At 42.2% G+C, this 23528-nt stretch overlaps 1 long non-coding RNA gene across 1 annotated transcript in view; it reads right to left on the bottom strand.

The window, feature by feature from the left end:
- LOC119025923 overlaps positions 1 to 18460 on the bottom strand; it is a 25525-nt gene extending 7065 nt beyond the window's left edge. Inside the window, exon 1 of the long non-coding RNA XR_005076964.1 lies at positions 18335 to 18460. This is a non-coding gene — a long non-coding RNA (uncharacterized LOC119025923). The remainder of the gene's footprint in view (positions 1 to 18334) is intronic.
- Between the last annotated feature and the right edge of the window lie 5068 nt (positions 18461 to 23528).

The following is a 23528-nucleotide window of genomic DNA, read 5'->3' as shown; positions in this document are numbered from 1 at the left end:
GGCCATTGAAAATCACTTTCAACACATTCATAACCACTTATAGCTGCCTATGAATATTCACAGCTCGCAGGCTGCGCCACATATATGCTCTTAATGGGATTCACGCATGGATAAATACAAACACACATGTAGGGACACACCAACTAAAGCCTTTTCTATTTAGGAGCCTCTGGACCTCAATGAGGTATTGTTTAACAAGATGGATTACAAGCAATTTAAGGTATGCAGATCAAATTTTTACAAAATTTCCCCTCCTAATGTCCCTCGTCTCTGGAGGAAATTGCTTTCTAGGGTGAGACTATGTTCTAATATCATACAATTAACTTTGATAAGGGATTAAAATAAAATACAGCATCCTCAAAGGACCCCTTGAGAACTCCTGTCTCTCATCATCATCGTTCATCCGCAATCTTATAACACACAGTAAAAGTCTCTCCAAGTTTTCCTCTGCTCTCCTTTGCTTATTGCCACTCGAGGGATTTAGAGTCGTGCTCTTACAGTGAGTCATCCTCAGGCTTACGCTTGATGCGATTTCCAAATATCACCCACAGAATTACAGGAGGTTCTTTGAGCTTTACCTTTAGTCTCGTGGCAGCTCCACAGAGCCGAAACTGCCTTGACTGAATAAAATACAGAAATCCATTGAGGATTCACTGATATCTTAAACAGCATTTTCTCAGAACTGCTTGCACAACAGACACGCTTTGTGCTCTTTGAAAGACTGAGATGATCCAGCGTCTAATACAGAGAATGAACAGTGCCAAAGAGTTTCCACAGGTCGCAATTTAAGTTCAAATAGCGGTGCAGGAAATGGTGTTGCCTTTATGTGGAGGCACGGGCCTCGTTTTCAAAAATGGTCTTAGATTTGCACTTGAATTTCGTCTTAAGATCATTTTCAACTGTGTGCTTATGTTTAATTCATAAAAGATGCAGAGCATTACAAACCTTGCTTAAGCGTGTTCGAAAAATATAATTCAGAGCTTATGATCTACAGATCACACATCAACTTAAACTGGCGACACGTGCTTTGTGATTTCCCCTCATATAATGCAGCACAAATGAGAGTTTATTCAAAATGAATTAAAAGAGAAAATATAACATTTTGGAAGATAAGGTCACAGCTTGGTCACAGAGAAGACTGAAGAAAGACAATAAACATTATTCAGTGGACTAAATAGTGGGTTGACAAACAGACACACACCCTCCTTGGGAGTGTGTCACTGCTGCACATTGTTCATAAAGTTCATACAAAGTCCACCACAGGCTTGGACAATTCTGTGTCCCAAACCCAAAAGCGTTTTTCTTTCAAGTCACACTTATGATCAAAATTGATCGTAGGTCCATTATATAAATGTGGCCCATGGAACGTAGGGCGTGGAGGGTGAAGCTGGGTGGGCATGAGTCTGTTTTCCCATTCCGTAACCCGATTAATATGAACTTGTTTTGTAGCAGTAACAATGATTGTCCTAACCTTCAACAAGCATTTTGGTTAACCACTGTGCTCACAGTTTATTCCACAATCTCTCCATAAAATAAATCAAGGACCAGTTTGCAGTATCTAGTGGCATTTAGCAGTGCGTTTGCAGATTGCAACCAGCTGAGCACCCCTCGTCTCTTGCCCCACATAAACATGAAAGGCCTTCTCTGGAGCCAGTGTTTGGTTTGTTCACTGTAGAAACGTGATGGTGCAACACGGCAGACTGCGTGGAAGAGGACCCGCTCCCTCTGTGAATATAAACGGCTCATCTAACATGATGACAACACAGTGGCTAAGTTTCTCAGTGTTTTAGTGTCAGGTGATTGATTTGACACATTTTTTAATATATCATATCCTATTTCTGCCCCAAATCCTTCAAGATCCTGCACACTGGTACTTTAAAGTTCCCCTGCAGAGTGGCGCTATCGAGCAGTTCTTCATGAGTGAATTCATGATATGTTTGTATCATGCATGAGGACACACATTCATGCAATTAACTGATCTACGTGTGCAATGTTGCTTGATAAAATGCTGCAGTGCGCCAGCAAAGACAGGAAAGAACAACAAGACTGATAGCTGGTAAACAATTCAGGTTTCAAAATGTGTGAACAAACTCAACTCCACAGGGCACTTCTAATGACTACATCATATACCAAACTATTTCAAAAAAGTTCTTCTTTTAACAAAAAGTTGAATGTAATTTGGGGTTTTGTAGATTAGTTTAGCATCTGTTCCTGTTTTCTGATACTTTTAGACTTATTATAATTGTATAATATAATTTTTATGATGTTCATGTTACATACTGTGCCAATTGCCAAGTCATTATTTTTACTCACAGGACAAAGTGCTGGATGACAAAGGAAAGATCATTGTTACTATGGTGACCAGAATTCGACACGCACTGAGATTTATTTACATTTGCTAACATGGTGGCACAAAATAAATTGTGTCTATGAAAGAGTGGAGAAAAGGAGAAACAAATAACTTAACTGAGAAGGAGGTTGTCAAATTCACTGGATGGTCCGGCAGATGAAGCAGAGGCTGAGGAAGAAATGACGCTGCAGCTGAGGAAAAAAGTGACTCTCTGTTGCGTCAGGTTAATATGCAAATAATTCATCTGCCCCATCACGTACATTCAATACCTCAATCACAGTGGCCCTCTCACCTGTCTGATGAATGCTTCGGAGCGGTCCTCCGTCACCTCTAATCACTTCAAAGCGAACGATTCCACTCGCAGTTATGACTCAGAATACGACGGCATCTCCAACAAAACATACTTATTACAAACTAGGTAACACTTGAGCATGAATTAAACCAACATTAAAACTTCAAAATCATTTTGATGGTGCTCTGACTAGTCATTTGGGGAATGGTACCTCTTTGATTCCTGCTCCACACCCAAAAACACCTGTTCTTGGAACTTGGGTTGAGCGGGTACGATCTTTAGCATGGAGTGCTTACTGAAACTTACCGCACCAACTTTTGCTCTTCAGCTAAGACAAAGGAAGCTCAGTATTGGCTACAAAGGTCCAGCGATTTTCCAACCACCCCTGTGCTCACGAGTCCTGTGAAATATGACAGCTGTATTATACCGGCAAAAGATGTATGTGGGGTCACTGATTTTGGCGTATTTACCATTCATAAGACTGCAAATGAACCTGGATGAAATGAGACTGTTTCCTGATGGACATATAGCTTCACTTGATGCTAAGTTGACTGCTATGGCTGCTAATTGTGGCTACTGTTGACTAGTTAGTCCAGTACTTCCATCCAGCAAGAGGCACACTGCTTTTCTTGCAAGAACCGAACTGATTGGCCTGTGTCTACGTCTGTGAGGGAGGGAGGTCAATGAGCCAGAAGACTTTACCGTTAAACACACAAGAAATGAGACAAGAGTACTGCTAGTCGGTGTGTTGTTTCCTAAAAGTATGTTCAGCGGTTTTCTGGTAGTGTCTGCTGCAGTTGTTCGTAAAAGTTTGGATTGTGAGCTGTAGCGTCCTGGTAAACACATCGACCTCTTTGGCCATCACAGCTGCAGTGACGGGGCAGAGGTCCAACAGGCTGCCCTGCTGCTGGTTCTAGAGACACTCTAGCAGCGAAGGGCTACTCCGGAGGATGAATGACCGCCAAGTAGACAGAAGGTCAAAGAGTTTAGTGGGTTTACCAGGAAAATTACAACTCATACACTTGTTTCTACACTTAAACTAAGACAACCATTGAAGGCAGCCAATCAGAGGTGGAATTGGGGGTTCTTGCAAGAAAAGTAGTTGTATCCAGCACTCTTGGAGAATGAGCTGGTTTGGTGAGGGTGGGCTATGATTGCTGCAGTGTGACAGCTGGACTGACAACCAGAGATTTAAGAACATTACCGGCTCCTCCCAGGTAATAAATTATTGAATTGGGTACAATAACTGTCATTTATTTGACAGAGCAGGGGAGTGTGTGTTTGTGTGTTCTCTAATGAAACCTCAGTGGATACACATGAACGCCACAACTTCTGGGTTTTTCCCTCGTCTTGAGATGACGAAAACAGATAAAGAAAAAAGAGAGATGGAAAAGAAAAACAAAGAAAGAATGAAAGAAAGAAACATAGGAGAAGAGGCGAGAAGTTGAGGCAGCGGTTCATTTCTCAATTGAAACCAGATGAGGGACTGGGGGTGATGAGAGATCTGGGAAAGGCACCATTAACCAATTAGCTTTCCTAAACAGCCATGTCCCCACCTATCAGAGGGCTTTATACCTGACAGCCTCATTATAGGTGATTACAGGAGACAGCTGATTGGGTGATTCAACTGAAACAGTACAACTTAACTTTTTTTTGGTCAGAGCTTTATGGTTCAAAAGCTTTGAGCTTTGCTGAAACGTGTTTTCTGTGTGTGTTTATCAAGCTGGTTTTCACACACACACACACACACACACACACACACACACACACACACACACACACACACACACACACACTTAATGATATTCTTTAACACACACACACACACACACACACACACACACACACACACACGCACGCACACATGCACGCACACACACACAGAGTCAATAAAAAATCTGCCCGTTTCATCACACACCACTGGTTTGGATTTTCTGCTGCATTGTCTGTTCCCACTAGAGGCGGGACATGACTTCACAGACTGCTATAAGTGGAGAGTGTGTGTGTGTATGTGTGTATGTTTGTGTGTGTGTGTGTGTGTGAAGCACCGCTGTGTGATCTTGTCCTTCTCTCTCCTCAAGAAAGATTCAGACCACATGTTTTTCAAACAATGAATTCAAGAGTGGAATTGGGAAAGCACCTTACAGTCCCTCCCTGCCTTCCCCCTTTCTCCCTTTATCCCTCCCTCCACCTCTCTTTCTCCTCCTGCCCCCCTTGCTTCCCCGCATCCCACCTCACATCTCCCACCACATCTCACCCAGTATCTTTTTATGTCTCTTTTTCTCGTCTGTCAGATCTCATCTCTCGCTCAGGAGCTTTTATCCCACCGCAGCGTGAGGACAGGTTCAGCTCAGCATGAAGTGGATGATGGGAAATTGAGTTCCCGCTGAGAGTATATGATGCGACCTATTGACCTGTTGCCTCAGTGAAACACGATGAGAGGAGGTGAGGAAGTGCACAGTTGGTAAGGAATGTAAATGAAAGAAACCCTAATATTTTTTTCTCTGTGTGGCTACGGGAGGATGAGAGGGAGGAAGACAGCAAAGGTGTCTCCTGAGATGATCCCAAGAGACAGAGAAATGGAGAACAAAGCTAAGAAAAGTGAGGCAGAGTGAAAATGGAGGATGTAACGTGGCGGTAAATGGACAAGAAAGAAAGCACAGCAGTGTGAGGGGAGGAGAAGGGAAGGGAGGCGCTCGCACCTTTCTCACTGCTGTTGCCCAGACACGAAGAGCAAGTGGCATCGCCATGACAACGCAAACACAAACATCAGCAACTGGAGTGTGTGTGTGTGTGTGTGTGTGTTGCAAGAGAAAATCCTGTCTAATTATATACATTCGGAATTAGGAATCTCAATATTTCCCTTCATATGCATGCCTAATACGGTATGTGCAGCAACATGCATACACACACACACACACACACACGCACACACACACACACACACTCTGAACAGTGACACAGTTAAGGATTTAATGTGGTATTTTCTGTGTGTAAGTGAGTGTGTGTACAGAGGGGAATGCATTGGCTGGGATCCTGGTTGCGTGTGATGGGGAACTCAACAAATTTCCAAACAAACACTCTGGAAACAATTAAGAGAGAGAAACGTGCAGAGACAGAAAGATAGGGAGGAGAGAGGACAGAGAGAGAGCGAGAGCGGGAGAGAGAGAGAGACAGATGGAGGAGACAAAATAAAAACAATCACCTCGCACGTATCAAGAAAACGACTTCCATGCCTCTCAGATCAACTCACAAAACACTCCAGAGTCCATGATTAATAACTAAAGACGGAGTGTAATGTGTATGACACGGTATTCCCAAATCACAGGAAATGATTATTCCCAGATCAGGGAGAGTGAGTGGAGCCATCAGTCTGAAGCTCGGGGGAGTCATCAGCTCCAAAAGGCTGCAGACGCGCAGATCTCCACCTGCTGCTGCCGCTGCTGCTGCTGATTCTCACAGTTTACTGGTTCTAACACACACTGAACGTCTCCTGAAATAATCATCTGAACATCTTCATGTAAAATACATGTCACATCTGAAAACTTTCTCACCACCTCATCCCCTGGAAAACCTCCTCTTGGCAAGTGTCGTGATGCGTTTCCCAAATATCAGAGCAGACTGTTTGGAATAAAAAGAAAAGCAGCGTAAAACAATGGTGGCCTTGTTTTCTATTCGAGTGTGCTTCTTATGAACGGACACGCATGTAAGTAGCAATAAATAAGAAATACAGACGTGTCGTTTGTCAACCAAACCAGAAGGGGAGGAGGAGTACTTCCTAATAAATGAAGGGAGGGTGTGACGAGCCTGGAGAGCCGCGTGAGAAGAAAAACATTGCATGCTGGGTATTGAGAGCCACCCTGACTGATGAGACGAAGTAAACAGTAACACCTACAGAAACCCATCAACTGAAACTCAGAGGGAAAATGCATCACAGTATTGGCAGCCCGATGACTGTTTGTAATTTATAATGTGGCCAAAAATAAACCTTTCACTGATTACAACTTTGTGTGATGGTATTCATGCAGTAGTAGTGTGTAGTAATGTATGCGTGTGTTCCCACCCCCCCCTCAGCACCTGCACGGAGGAGTGACCTCATGTCCATCGGCCGAGCTGTTCGTCCCGTCTAAACACTCGGTGATAGATGCTGCAGCTAATCAGGACAGTGATCACACGGTGATGTTGTTACAGCCCGTGGAGGCTGTGGGCCAGATCCTGACGGGTGCTTTACTGCCACATAAAACTCATTGTGATGATTCAATATTCTGTATTTCACTACGAATATATTTCCAGATCCTCAGAAGAATTTTTTTGACCTGGACCTTCTCAGCTACAAACCTGTGAAGGTTTGTGACTGCATCTTGCACCATTGTGATATTACCACAAGAGCTTTCTTTGACAGACAGACAGAAAGACAGAAACAAACGTGGCAAGGTATATAAAGGCACTTTGGTAGTAGTTCCTGCAACATTAGGTGTGGCATAATGTTGGGGCACCACCTTCTTGCTCAGATCACACCCATCTTCAAACTTGGCCTTGATTTTGATCTCAGCTGCACTGCAACAACACAGAAATCTGCACTCAGACAGACAGACAGATAGACAGATAGACAGACTAAACTCCTGGTGTTTTATCGGTTCATAATGCCTGAGCAGAGCCGAACACCCCTGTGAAAGCTACGGTGACAGTCGGCAGTGGTCGGTCAGCGAAGCCAAATGGCGGACAGTTGTCTCTCTTCCTCGACTGTAAATAAATGAAGATGAAAGGAAATCCCAGCAGAGTCTCCTCAGTTGGTTTAGTTTAGTGGTTCTGAGAACAGGTGGGACATTAGACTTGTTTTTCATCTTTCCTCTTTTGTTTTTTGGTTGCTGCAGAGATACTCTGATCCAACAGTTACAAAGATTTACGATTAGCTTTAAATCTACTGCATAAGATTTTAAGATTCAGTTTTTATATATTGACACAAAAATGCTTAAAATGTACTTTTATGGATAACCATAGTCCACCATTAACAGGAGTGTGAGTGGAACCTTCTTGGTCCGACCCTTTAACCTTTTATATGCATGGTAACAGTCAATTAAATGTGTGATTTGCGTGTTGTCGCTTGTGTTTGCTTGTTAGTATAGTTCCTCACAACACCGTCAACAAGCCCGCTGGCATCTAATCTGAAGTTACTTAGCAACCGTCGTGAAATGCGACGACTCTGAAACACCTGCAGCTAAAACCCTCAAAGATTAAACGTTGTACATCTGAATTAAAGAAAACACACAACAGCACACGAACTGTTAACTCTGCCCTTAAGAGCAGCAGAGAACAGACCGCTCATTCATCCGTCCACCCTGTCATTCATTCATTCATTCCTCCACTTTGCAGAGACAATAGGCTGTTGTTTTGTGTTGTGTTTATGGTCTCTGTTTGTGGGTTTTTCTCCCAGGCTCAGTGTGCTTTGGACTCAGGAAGCCTGTTCACTCTAATAAAGTTTAACAGGCCTGCCTCGGTCCCACAGGACCCTGAACACATGGGACGACAGCAGAGCAATGCTGACTTTCATTATGTCAAACTGCAATGACCTAATTATATCTAATCAGTGCTCAGTCCTCCACTGTGCGGTTTCCATTACAGAATGTGGTAAGATGATTGACAGTGATGATTTAAACATCTAAGAGTGCAAAGTCTGACTCAGAAGCATTACTTAATTACACGCTGATTGCTTAATTTGTACCGATAGTGTCACAGACGGAAAGAATTTCACTTAAAGGTCTGTAAATGAATATTTTCATCTCATAAGAATTCAAGAGTTTCAGAGGTTGGAAAAAAAAAAAAAAGTTGGTCAGATTAAATCGTGCACTTGCACAGATTCATCGCTGACAGCGGAATCTGAGGTCACGACAGAAGGCGTCCGCCGGTGTAAACAACAATTAAGCCTCACGGTTGTCACGGTTACGACACAGGAGAAGAGTCAGGTAACGTGTTCATGTACGAGCGTCTTAACACGGTTGCGTGATTGTAACTATGTAAACACGGTCAGCGTCTCACACAGTTTTCTCGCTCAAGCGCTCCGTTTGGCTTCTTCTCTGCAGGTCATCTGTATTCTCTCATCCACTTTATGTCTTTCCCCTCTGTTGCACCATTAATTCCCACTCTTTGTAAAGTCTTTCTGTCCATATCTGTCTGTCGATGTGAGACAGGCGTCCAGCTGAGTTGGACGGACAAAGAAAGGCGTTGGCGGAAGATAAATGATTCAGAGTATTGAATTACTCTGTGTCAGGAAGAGGAATTTCACTACATGTCTGCAGCCCTCGGTATTAATGGATCTTAGACATGTAAGTCTCCCTTTAAACTCTTTAGAAAGGAGGGGAGATGAGTGTGGAGGTTTGAGAAAGATAACAATATATGCTTAAAGAGAAGACGATGAGCATGGGAAGATGGACCCGTATCTGTCCATGAAAGGTCTTTGTCGGGATCTGCAGGCGTTCAGACGCCTGAAGGTCGATGCGTTCACTGTCAGTGTCTGGAGTCAAAAATCTCTGCTTTATACTTCCACCTCACTACATTCTGGAGGCAAATATTGTACTTTTTAACACATTCATTTACTAACTTTCACTCTTTACTTTGCAGGTTGTATGCCGCATCAGAGCTAAAGTAGTGCTTTAAATTCATGTATTTAATCCCCGATTGGTTTTAAAAAATGCAAAATGCACTCAACATATTGTATATAGCCCGTTAACCCATTGTAACGTTCATGTAAATATATGTATGATTTACTTTTACTTTCCTTTGGATAGTGAAGTACATTTATTACAGCTATTGTTAGCAGCAGTTAGGTGTTACTCTGGTGAAATGCCGGTTCACATCGCACCTTTAAAAAAATACAAAATAAGTACATTATCATTTCTGACCCGCAGTGTCTGAATCCTCGATGTCCAGCAGACCTGTTCAATGCCTTTCCTTTCACATCAAGCGCAGCTTATTTTTTGAACATCCAGTCACCAGCTTGCATGATACAAACTGTCAATAAGTGGTGGTATTATACTCTAGCGTGGAACTAGCACCAGGAATAAGTATCGCACCGTCCACATGCTCACACATGTGCATCCTTGTGTGCATGCAAAACACAAAACAGTGACCTATTCATAAACAAGTTGGTCTCTAGCTCTACTCGTGGTCAAAAGCTACAGACACTACCTTTAAATTGCCCCACCCAGGCAACACAGGTGTCACAGGTGTCTCAGGAGTCAGATGTTTGTTTTAACATCAAAGCACACGTACATTTAAATGAGAAACCCAACGGCATCGAGTGTAGGAGAAACTAAGGGTGAGAAATACTGGAATCCATTTTTAAGCACATTTAAAGTCAAGGCTGTGTGTGGACAGACAATAGCACAGACCTTCGTCTTTATCTGCCGTCTATGGACTGAATCACAGGCAGTGGGAGTGAGGCTCGTTTTTGGACTGCTGACACTTGATTAAGCAAGCGATATCTACACTTGGACTCAAACGCAAGCAAATGTTTGCCTTCCAAATCAAAATCGTAATCTCTAATCAAGACCTCATGAAAAATGTCTGCGGCAGAAGTTTTGTTTTTCGCTCGAATGTAACAAAAAAGCACATTCCTGACAGACGGAATATCACCCAGAGCAGCGGACAGCCACGCAGATGTAAAACACCCTTGACTTTTCTGCATTTTATTCCGACACACATCTGCTCTGAGAACAAAAGGCATTCAAACCTGCACGCGCACACACACACACACACACACACACACACAAACACACACCGAGTGAGAGTGACAGCGAGAGTGGGTGAGCGGGGGTTAGAGAAACACGGAGAAATGAAAAGTGTCTTTGAAAGTAAACAAAGGCAGGGTGATCAGGACCAGATTGATGCAGATCAAACAGTAGTGTTGAAGTAGGAGGAGAGAGGCCTGTGATGGAGACATCAAACAGAACTAATGTAAACCACATACTGGCCTGACATGATGGACACACACACACACACACACACACACACACACACACACACACACACACACACACACGTAGTATTGGCAGTAATTTGCGACAGATATACATACAGGGTATGAAAGTGTTTACGCACATGCAAAATGGACATTTGATCACACACATTCACACACACACACACAGGTCCTGTTAGATGCCTCTGCACTCCCAGACAAATATAAGACAGCCATCTGTATAGAAGCACACACACACACACACACACACACACACACACACACACACACACACACACACACACACACGTATAAAGAGCCAAGCACTCAGCAAATACTTTTAAAGTATGTACATCAGGGTCATTTCTTTCCAGGAAATTGGAACTGCGGTGCAAGAAACAGAATTTATCAGCGAGGGATGAAGCCAAAAAACAAAGTAAAACCAAATGAACTTTGATCATGAACTTGTATTCATCAGGGATGAATTACACGCGGATTAGGTGATACGTACTGCTGGAAAGGGACGCAGTATCCCTGAATGTCAATGGGAGTCGTAGCATTTGCACAATTCCTCTCTGCGTGCAAGAGGCAGACACCGACTCGCGCCGTCAGATGGATGAGAGAAAGGCGATGAGGGAGAATAAGCAGCGCTGATTGGGCTGTATCTACTACCGAGTCTGTCTCTAAGCGTATGTGAGTAGGAGTGCTTGTGATATTGCAGCTATCTACGTCAGTGTGGTGTAGGCCGTCCACAATGAATCAGCAGCGCAGTTATAGATGCTCTCCAAAGTGAATAAGAGACGGCGAGGTTGCGAACAGGTCAGTGGCAGAAATGGCGGAAACAAAAGGAGCATTTAAGCAGAAAGATGCCGCCAGCCAGTACACTTGATCCGCAGGAGCAAATCCACATTTCTGAGAAGTTTTCCACACATTTTGCCATCGCTGTGCCGTGTCCAAAGAAAAGTTTCTTAGTGTAGCATCAAAAATTACACATCTCATGGTCTGTTATGCATTAACCACAGTGACAACAGCTCAAAATATCAAGTGTGACTTCTATCAATAGCCTCTTAGACATTGCTGTCTGCAACATTATGCAATGGTGTTATTCAGCTGCGCTTGAAGAGTACTAGCTTGCGTGACATGTCATGTCAGCCACAGAAGGAGAAAAGCTTCTCTTTATCAACACAAGTGACGATAATGTTGCGGGCTTTTGTGGTGCACATGCAAAGTGAAAAAGTAGTTATTTGAGGAGAGAAAAGCTCCTTTCACACCTCGCCGATGGCTGAAAGAAATGGGTGTGCATGTTGGATTGTCAGATTTGGAAAGCTACAAAAGTTGTCGAAGGCGGCTCTCCCTATTCCAAAGCTGTGAAAATGTAGTGGAAGTGGGGTTTTAGACAATGTGAGCGATCTTTAAAGCTCTTCCCTTGAAGCACACGGGGCCCGGCATTAAACATGGCCAGACACCCATAAAGGAAAAGGTATCAACTGGAAAAAGGCTAATTCACAGATAGCAGAAGGGAGGAAACTGTTAAGTGAAATAGTCAGCCAATGGCAGGCTTATACCCATTTTAATGAATCAGACTAAAAGGCTTTTGACACCAAGCACGGATTTACGGCGGAAAAATTAGCCCAAGAACTTAATAAAAATGTATCTTATCGGGTCTTGTTATCGTGTGCACATCAATAAAATGCCATACAATGATGATGGTAATGTAGCTGATACTTGATTAAATTAAATGTTGAGAGGGGCTTCACTTATTGCACCACAAAATGAGCAAATCTGATCATGACGTGTACTTGCCAACGTGTCTAAGGAGTTTCCTTATTGCTGCACGGCATTTTCAGCCTTTACAGATCCAGGGGGTGGGGGGGGATTTCCAATGACTTCAAATTCTTTAAAACCTTTTTTTTTTTTTTTTAAGAAAAACAAATACATTGCCATCACTTTAAAGTGAAACTCTCACCAAAATGCAACCTATGCTTTTTTTGTGAATGTATATGAGTCAAACCTTCGTGTAAAAGAATAATTATGACAAAAGGGGCACTTTTAAGATTGAGCCGAAAAAAGAAAAAATGATCAAACTCATTTTCAATAGGAGTGCACGGGGCACTTTTACTCTAGCATTAAAATCGCTATTTTTAAAACACTAAGAAGGCTCGACACAACCTGAAACTTTGCTCATAGTATCACCAGGGTCTCTACACATAGTTCAGCTGAACCACATACACTATACCCAGATGTGTCGAGTACGTCTGGGCTGCCATGACGATAGCTTGAGGAAGAAGCTACTGCTAATGTGAGTTGTTCACTTTCTTTTTAGTAATTTCTGTGTACACAAACAATGTTCTCAATGCTTCATTTCATAGAGACCCTGGTGATACTATGAGCAAAGTTTCATGTTGTGTCGAGCCTTCTTGGTGTTTTAAAAATAGTGATTTTGATGCTAGCATAAAAGTGCCCCATGCACTCCCATTGAAAATGAGTTTGAGCCAAAAACGAAAATACGGTCAATCTTAAAAGTGCCTCTTTCGTCGTAATTATGCTTTTACATGAAGGTTTGACTCATTTACATTCACAAAAAAAGCCTTGGTTGCATTTTGGCAAGAGTTTCACTTTAGGACACAAGTCCAATAATGACAATTTCGAACAGCCTGACCTGTTGTGAAAATGACAACATATAACATGCAGCATCTTCCCCGTAAGCAAGAGCTTATTCTGAGGACCAAATGTCAGAATCATTACTTGTAGGTTAACGAGAACAGATTTATATCCCTGTTTGTCACAACGGACCTTTCCGAGCAGTGTTTATTCAAATGAGACTTTTTCCCAAGCGAAAAAAGCAATATTCGCTGAATTTATGAGAGAAATATTCAAGCCACAGTCCGTGCTGCTCCGCCAAGAAAGGTCATTAACCTCTGAGGTTCGGCCAAAGCGAGCGATAACCGGTCTGCTGATGCTTCTCAGGCCGCTCGTCCCGCTCGGTCCTCTCCTGCCGTCACTCCCTCATTTCTATAGCTCTATTCATTTAAGCTAAAAGCCTATTGAACGCTGGCCTAATTAATTTGCTAAACAACCGAGGGGCGTGGTGTATGTGGCGGTATGTGTGTATGTGTGAATGCATGTGGGTGTTCATGCATGATTAATGCCCCAATCAGGATGTTTATTTGTGTTCACATCCGAGAGTGGGAGATGTGTGTTTGTGTGGTCTGTGTGATATGTGTGTGTGTGTGTGTGTGTGGACGCTTATGAATGCATTTTGATGCTGCCGCCGTCTGCAGCCCCGCTCTGCGGAAAGGTCAATGAGACAGGGAGGAAGAAAGAGGAACAATGATCAAGGTTAAAAATTAGATGTTTGCGCAACGCTGTAAATCTCATGTAAGGCCTGTTCCTCGAGCAAGACTTGAGTACTAATCTAGTAAAGTTTATGGAGATTAACTTCATCCTATTAATGTTGCACTGTGAGATTTTACCCTTGACTGTCCTCCTGCTGCGGCAGACAGGCACAACATCACCATGTAAATGATCAGTTTTGGCATGCTTTGTTCCAGAGCGAAGGCATGACTGGAATTAAATCCAACAGTTGACGAAAGAGACGCGGGGGAGTGACACGGGTGAGTCGAGGGGTTTATGACGGGGGATTGCAAAATCCCACCGCAAATCGAAATGGCCCGGTAATCAACTTGAAACTCAAGTAAACAAAGACGAATTTCAAAAGAAATATCAAGGAACTGCGCCTGATAAATAGCTGCGTGGGAGAAGATATAGACTCTATTTCTTTTTGTCGTCTTTAATTAGGCGCATGCACCGCAAACACACACACACACGCACACACACACCACCTTTGCCGGGTTATTTTACAAGGATTACGCTGGCGATTACATGGGGCGCTTTTACTGGCGGCTCCCACATTCCAGCCTCTCTGTCTCACTTTTTTTTTTCTTCTCTTTTTTAACTCTTGTTCTTTATTTGCTGCTCTTTCTCATTCTTTCTTTCTTTTACAATCCCCGTCTCTGCCTCTTGCTCTCCACAGACGGAGAAACTTATCTGAGTGGAGAATATGGGACTGCAGGCTCTGCTATATTAACATTTCAATCACGCTTTTAGCTCGGTGAAAGAAAATAAACTCAAGTGGGTTCATGCCTTTTGCTCCCCCTAAACTGTATGCAACTGCATCTCTCTCGCTCTCTGCCGAGCCCGTAAGAGCTGGTTCAATAAGTGAATGATAATCCCTGTAGAAGCTGGGAGCAGCCTTCTGGAGCTCCTTTGTAGTTTGGAGGGCAGATTAGCATGGTGGCCACAGAGAGAACAGAGTCCTTTGTCTCAGTAAAGGCCTGGGATTAGATATGGGGACTGGCCTATGAACTTATGGGAGATCTGTGTGTGTTTTGTGTGAGAGTGTGTGTGTGTGTGTGTGTGTGTGTGCGTGTGTGCGCGCGCGTGTATATCAAGGGTCTGCAGGAATGCACACATTCAACAACAAGAGCACAATCTGTACAGTTGAAAAAAAAAAAAAAACATATCCAGCAACATCTCTAAATTTTACTTCTGGACACATTGTTTTGATGTTTGCAAAATCACAAATTGTCATTTTTACATTTTGATTTGTGTACTGATTAGACAATAAAGACACACCATGCTAATTAATCAGGTTTAGAGTGCTTTTAAGTGTAGTTTTTGACGTTGGACCGTATCCAGCTCGCTGTTTCCCCATGTGTCCTACCTTTATGCTAAGCTATGCTAATCACCTCCTGGCTTTAACTTTTAGATTTGGCTGAAACACATGAGAGTATATCAATCTTATCTCATTTTGAGCTAATCTGGGAAACCATTGGCTATTATCTGACAATGATTCCGCCTCTGGGGGCAACAGCCAATGTTTCAAGGCTTCCGGTGTAACCAGTTGATATCAGGATTCCAGATAATAAATATCTGGGCTGAAATTTCCTCTTCAATGCACCGGTCATTGTTTACAGTCCAATTAGCAACATGAGACACAAGAATGGAGTTAGAGATAACAAATCTCTTTAAAGAGATATCTTTATATAAATGTAGATTTTTTTTAAGCTAATATAAAGATGATGCTGCATTCACATGCATCTCAAATGATTCCATTTCCTTGTTGGGAAGTCATTCTTTCAACTTGTGTTCTCATGTTGAAATGTGAGTAACACTGACGGCAACAAGAAGTTGTTTTGCATTTTATCGTGTTTAAACAACACGCTGACAGCTGTTTTCCAGTGTTTGAGTGACAAGGAAGAGCAAAGGAAACAATACGATTATCAAGAAATACATGATTTTCGTAACAGTTTCTTACCATCAACACGTTTACTTCCGTCCGCCATGTCTCATCATCATATGATGTCAACTCAGCAACAAAGATTTTCAGACTTTCTGAGTTGTTCCAACTTGAGAGTTCCCAGTCAGAAAAACGTTTTTTTTTTTTTTTTTTTTCCCAGCAATTCCAACAGCACATGGACGCACAGTAAATCCATCTTAGAGGAAAGCTTGCAGGTTCCGCGATTGTATTTCTGTCAATACCTTTCGCATCTTTTGTTCTCCACACAGACTTTTGACCTACAATCAAAACCTGCTTAAATGTGATTGTTCAGTACAACTAAAGACTACAAACTGGAACACTTCCAATAGCAAAATCTTGCCTCTAGCCTGCAAATAGTGTATTCACTCAAGACAGCAAATCTGCATATTTCCTAAAATGTCAAACATTTCCTTTAAAAAGTCCAGACATGCGTTTTAAGTGCAAGTGTAGGATTCTCACCGTCCTTACTGCCCCCATTTAAGGGCTCAGCACAGACACCTGATTAAAGCAGAGAGCTGAGGGAGAGAGAGAAATGTGGAGAGGCGGTGAGCAGGGTGGAAGAGAAACATGTACAAGGAACAATATCCATAAATGTTCCCGTAAATCAAAAGTTTAGTTTGTTCAAATAAATACAGACGGCATGACTAGGGATGACTAGAGCCGGCCTATGATGAGTCCCATTCATCACAAGCGCGCGCGCACACACACACCCACACACACACACACACTCTTCCATTCCACCCTCTGCATCAACAAACATGGACCCAGATTTAGAACCACAGAAAAATGCCAGCAATGAAACATTGTTATGAGAACAACCACCACCGCCAAGTCACTTACTGATCGTCTCAAACGTTTTCCAACTGTGTGTGTGTGTGTGTGTGTGTGTGTGTGTGTGTGTGGACGTGCACAGTTCTCAGACAAGAACAGGGAACAGACGCGGCAAACGCGAAGTCACTGTTCAGCCTCAAAACTGAGGGCAATAACCCGTCCACAAACAGCCTGCTCTGTGTACGTTTCCTCACCACTCACATTTACTGACCGCTGAATAATTTGAAGACACTCCTGGGAGTAAACCATTAAAAATGAAATGACCATGTAAGGTTCAAGTGCAACTTTATTTTAACTGCTTATTTGTCTGGTAAGTTGAGATGCAATTTGAGGCGCAGTTAGACTGTGGAAAAAGTCATTATCTTTACATTTAGTTCGCTTTTTGCCGTCGATGGGAACGCAGCCCGCTCCCTGCCTCCAATCTGCTGTTATTCATATTACGATTGAATTTATGAATCTGAAATGCAATTTTCCTGTGGTTTTAAAGCTATTGGCACCTTCTACCTCTTGGACACTCACATAGGGTGGAAAAAATATGCATGGGAGTGTGTGTGAGAGAGAGGGTGCGTATGTGCACGCACATGTATTGAGGTACACAAGGGTATCGTTACACAAAGCTATCATCTGCTGCCACTGTAACACACACACACACTCAAGAACAGCTGCCTTAACAATAAAGTCAGGAGACGACTAACGATTATTCGGAGACGAAAAAAGTATTATTTTCAGGGAGGTAATGCAGCATGCTGTGATACGGTTTGATTTTTAGGGGAAAACAACTTAATCGTTACTTTAGATTAACAACCTTAGCAAAGCCTTAAAAGCCTTAAAAGCCTCCCAGCATGAACGTTGTTTATTTTCAATGTGCTGTCTGCATTGGAATACATTTCTAAAATTACACATTTGAGAATTTCTGCCTGAGTTACCAACACAAATGCAGCATTCTTGTTGCATTCGATAGTTAAGTGCTTTATTTGTTTGAACTTAATGCTGTCGTTAAATGATACCGTCTCGTTACGTAAGATGTGAAATCAAACTGAAGTATGACCGCCTGTCGAAATTAGTTGAAAACAAAAGAAACTGACTGAGAAGGTAAAAAATTGGTTTACACTGAGCAGCTCTACAGAAAAAAATCATGTATTCCACCTTGGCAAACACAGGACGATCCCAGAGGACTTAAAAGCTATTTTCTGAGCAGGTACATTCATGTAAACATACTGTACATCCATCAAACATCAACACATTCATGATACAATCATTCATTGACATCAACTAACCTCCAAGCCGCAGTCCACCCAGTCTCCTATAACCACTTTGTACCGTAAGAGGCAATAATTCAACATGACAGCCACACTTCTTAGTATAACAAGTAAAAACTTCTTAACAAGTAAAAAAAAAAAGAATTCACAAAATGTCAAGGAAGGTAATATTTCTGTTTTCCTACTAAAAAGTAATATAAAGCTGCTTGCACCCTCGAAATTAAAGTTTTCTTTGATATACCAAACTGTGACGAGCTCAATCGCCTCATTAACTCATCATAAAAAACACACTTCATACAAATTCAACAGAAAGCAAAATAAAACTCACCAAAACATTCTTGGTTTGAGTCATCATTCTGGTCTGAGCTGCTGTAAATCACCTCCGTACTGTATCACATGTTGTCAAAGTGACCTCTGGAACTTTCAGAGGCTGCTAACTGAGCTACAAACTAACGACAGCTGGTCACAACAGCCAAACTTAGCTCCAGCAGTGACAATACTGAGCAGCAGTAAGAGGTTATGCTGCCACCTATAGTTTTGGAGGTGCATTCAAATTCTGTTGTTTCTTACAATTTGCACCTTTAAGCAGAAGTGACAGTACCACACTATTGAATATAAGTAAATAAGTGAACCAATCAAAATATTTACCTGAAAAACAAGGCTGTAGTAGAAAGTTACATCCCAACATTTAACAAGGTACGTTAACTATTGATACAGTCACTGAAAACTCCATCTTTGGAAAAAAAATGTACTTTAAGAATTGCTTAAACTGTTTTGGAGAATAAAGCACATAACAATATGAGCAGTGATTTATAAAAGTGGTCAGTTTCTCCTCTCGACTTATCATGACTCACCTGATCAGGCGCTGTTTGGATCAAAATGTATAGGTGAAGTCATGAAGTAAAAGACAAAAAACAACACATAGAGTTGACATGACCCAAACATTTTCCCCTCCAACTTTCAGGCTGGAAGAATGAATTTCTGTTGCCTCAAAGGTTTCTTTGTCCCATAATATTCATCTTTATTGCTTTAAGTTCTACATTTACATGTCTGCACCCGTTCATCGGAGAGTGAGGAGTTGTCCTTAGAAGGGCAGAAAGGATATGACGCCTGGTCTTTTGGGCAAAGATGTGGGAACGGTGTCATTTAGGAATGCTGGGCCTTCGTAGCAAACAGAGCGATCCCATTCCTAAATCCCCTAAAATATCATCAGTCACATCTTTGAGCACTGAGCTCAAGGTCAAAATTTTGCCAGCTGCAGGAAGAGGATCCTGGCAAAACACAGAATATTGAACAGAAAAATGGAAAATAAACCACAATCATTTTAAACATTATTATCAGGTCCGTTAACTTTCTCTAACCCAAATGAGTCAATAGACGAAGCTTTGATCCAGACTGTGAAGGTATGTCTCACTGGAATAGCCTCACACATGTCTGTCTACAGTTTAGACCTCTGCTGTTGTCACAGATGGTCCTCCGAACCACTAAAGGTGACTGTGTGTGTATCTTAGGGCATGTGTGGCTCATGTTTGGCATTAATTCACTTTTCCATGTCATTGTCCTCAGGTGTGTGTATTCTTGTGTGTGTACATGGATGCAGGCATGCATTTTTTTTTCAGAAATCAACTCAAAAGAGCCTTTGTGCTAATAATTCATCCGTGCATTTCTTTACGATGAAAAAAAAAACCACTGCCGGGCCTTTGGTTTCCACCACGCAGTACGGGCCAGAGATGTTAATCAGGGAACAAGACAGGGATCTGCACAGTGTCTGATCTGGACCACTCTGCTGTGTTTACGCAGAGTTTTTTATTACAAACCAGAGGAGGAGGAAGCGCAAAGTCTTTATCGCATTAATAATATCCTTGTCAGATTCCAACAGGACACGGGGTGATGGAGAAAACAGATCTAGAGAGGAGAGAGAGAGAGAGAGGAGGAGGAGGAGGAGGAGGAGGAGGCGATTGAGCTGCATTTGAAAAGTTCTGAACTGAGAAACTAAAAAAGGGGCCTGCTGTTATCTTGTATTTGTTGGACGTAAAGGCAGAACCAACGAAACAAGGTTATGCAAAGTTTTGTCGATGACTCACACAAATGGAGACGAGGCACGAGCTTTAAAAAGGTTGCTCTCTGTAGGCTGCATGTAGCTGTGTTGCATGGGTTATACACTGATTACCCTCTTCCTCTTTGGAGAGAGGGTAAGGGGGCTGGGTATCATTTTCACCATAATTCATCCTGTTATGTCTGATTCTCTGTTAATTGCATATATTTTTGTTCGTCAGATTTGTGTCTGTCATCATCTTGCCAGTCAATACTGATGTATATGATGGTTCTCAAAACAACATGGCCAAGTGTATGCCTTTCAAGTACTGGACCATCGTCATCACATGGTTGCTGTTCGGTTCGGTTTAGGTATGAAAAACACTTGGTCGGAGAAGATCAGGTTAGAATAAATGCAGAAAGTCACATACCTTAAAATAAGTCAACGCTGACTTTTGGTTTCACACCAGACACGAACAAAAGTCTCCTCGGTGATCCATCCCCAGCAATCGTCTTGTTCTATACACTATGTCACCTGACGTCCTCCTTTGCTCCCTTCATAATCACAGCAGCCATTAGAGGTCCCTACATTACAACTAACGTAAATATTGTTGATAATATAGTTTCTTGCACTATTTACGAACAAATCAACTATAGAGACCTTTTTCCTGTGAGAAAAGGTTTGATAACTTCCCACTGAGGCGACGTAAATGTGGATGCTGTGGTGGAGGTGGGTGTTTGTGAAAAAGGGTTCACTGTATTGCGGTGAGTTTGCCATTCCAGTTTAGCAGCACACGTGTGTGCATGCATGTATGCATGTTACGCTTTATATTTGAAAGCTAAACACTGCAAGCTTAAGGTTACAGCAAACTCAGCTAATGCACCCGGGCGAGCCTCAGCAGGTGTTTGATGTCCATACATTTCAAGTCCTTACGTGAAGCAGTTTCACCTCTGTTGTGACCAAAGGAGAAATTCAGTTTTGAAAGGACATGTGACAGGATTAATAACCCAGGTTGTTTTATTTGCAAATTGTTTGTGCTTCTCGCTCGAGCCACAGGTGTTCCTACTGGCATCGTATAAACAACAATCCGTCTTAAACAAACTCTCCCCTTCGCTCGCCACCTCCTCTGCTAAACTCTTCCTCCCTTCATACCTGTGTCAGTGCCCTCCAGCTCGCCTCCCTCCCCTCAGAGACCTACGTCAAGTCTCCGGGATGCCTCTTCGAGTGCAATCCTCCCGTTTCTTCGCAAAAAAAAAAACAAAAAAAAAAACGGGAAACACTACTGCTGACCTCAAGATGCCTCGAGGAGAGGCTGCGTGAGTGTGTGGGAGCGTGTGACCTCACAGCAGGCCCCTTCACCCCTCACTGTAACGTCCTGCCTGCCTGCAGCAAGGTGAGGGACCTCACACACACACACACACACACGGTGACCAGTCAAAGAGGACTGCCAACACCAGTCAGCTTCAGTGCACGTCCTGAGGCGGCTCCAGATGTGACAGACCGAAGTGCATGTTGGTTAGAACATTACAGCTGCTAATAGTAGAGCTACTGTTACTGAGGGGTGGGGAGGTGGCGTACATGGGTATTAAAATAACTCACCTCTGTCTGAGCACCCCGACACACCTGACACAGCCGCTGCCGGGCTTTTGTGGTCAACCACAGTCAGTCACCTGCAGTTGTTCAGCTGCCAAACTCCAAAGACAGAGACCTTCAATTGGCTGTGCGTTTCAACAATGTGTTAAAGTCTGACGAACATTTAGCACCTTAAAACCTGTCAGACATGTCATATGTTCAAACATTGGTTTCCACTGAACCCTTGATCAACGACCGCAGTAGCTGCAAGGGATGCTCACTCCCTCCTCTCATAGCAAATTCACCAGTATCTAGAAGAGTGCACACCTTCCCCAAGGCCAAGCAGTCGTCTTTAATTTAATCAAACCAAACTCAATATCAAATTCTCTAAATTTAAAACCACCCACAAGTTCTTAAACATAATTAAGCGCGCCATATCTAAGATCTGCATCAAGTTGTACTCACTCAAAGATACCAGCCACTTAATTATGCCCGACTTTTTTTCATCAAGCCTGTTGCTTTGTTCCAGGAGAAATTAACGAAGATGTTGAAAACTGTCCTGTCTCGCAATGTTAAAGAACATATGAAAACTAAACTTGGGTCTAAGCTGTTACATAGCACTCAACATTACGTCAGCATTTAAAATACAATTTGTTTAAATAATAATATGATTAATGTTTACAAATGTATCTTATACTATATGCAGTACTTTTTCGTGCACTGTCTAACCTTATTAATAAAATCTTTCTCAGTGTTGACATGTTTTCCCACTCTGACATTATAGCAATTGAAGTTTAAACTTTCATTTAACTTCCATTTTCCATTCATCAGGAACATTAGCTGGGAGGAACATCTGAAAGAAAAGCGTCCCATCAATAAAAAAAAGTTGAAGTTACACAATGTTTTTCCCTTTCTTACTAAGATATATGTACAGTGTTTTAGAGGTCCTCTGACATATGTTGGTATGCATGTATATGTTGATATTTGTTAATAATAGTTAGATAAACTAAAGCAAGGACTTTGAATGTCACTCAGTACTCACTTTAGTATGACATCATTCTCTCAGTACCCCCAACTCTGACTGACTTCCAGCATCCGTGCTGAAAACACAGTGTGGTCAGATCGGGTCTGTGGTTGTATGAGGGGTTTTTAACCCTGGTCCACCCTGAGGGGAAACTTGTTTTTACAGACTGATCTGATCTGAGAAGAACGCTGTTTCATGGTAATTTGACTGATTTTATTTTCTTTGTGCATAACAGATGAAGATTGACATGACAAATTTATTGCAGTAATCTTAGAAGACAGAACAAGAAGCCCATTATTCGCTGCCTGGCTCTCCTCGCATGTTTCACCTTGTGCTGCTGCAGCCTTTACCTTAAATCTGACAGCCTTTGGTCCAGACTTTGTGCCATGTTGAAAGCGATACAGAACTTTTTCTGGGTCAGGTCTGTTTTTTCTTTATTCAGACAAAGATGTTGTCTTGACTGTTACGTATTTTCAAGTTCTTTATTTTCGATATGTTCAACAAATTACAGTGAAGCAGTTGGTGGTAATAAACATCTTGTTCTCAGGCGCCTTCCAACAATGTTCATACAATATGTATAGGACAAGAATCATACAAGAACACAACTGATTGAAATTTCTTTTTTTTTTCTTCATAAAAATGATCAGGGTGTTAATACAGACATGACTAGCCATCAGATTTGTTTACAGGGGTACACTGCTGAGAATGGGTTTAGATGTAAAGTGGCACAAAGCTTTGATTAATGTAAGCAAAGACAAAAAACTATAAGCTATGTGACTGTTAGGACTATTAAACTCAAAGGCAGAATCAGTAGGATTTATCTGAGCTGTTTATAAATACACCAGAAAATTAGTTAATTGTTGAGTCTCAATCCCAGGACATCTAATGCCA

The sequence above is a fragment of the Acanthopagrus latus genome, chromosome 1, assembly GCF_904848185.1.
Source record: "Acanthopagrus latus isolate v.2019 chromosome 1, fAcaLat1.1, whole genome shotgun sequence".
NCBI classification, from domain to species: Eukaryota; Metazoa; Chordata; class Actinopteri; order Spariformes; family Sparidae; genus Acanthopagrus; species Acanthopagrus latus.
This window is presented reverse-complemented; position numbering and strand designations above follow the sequence as displayed.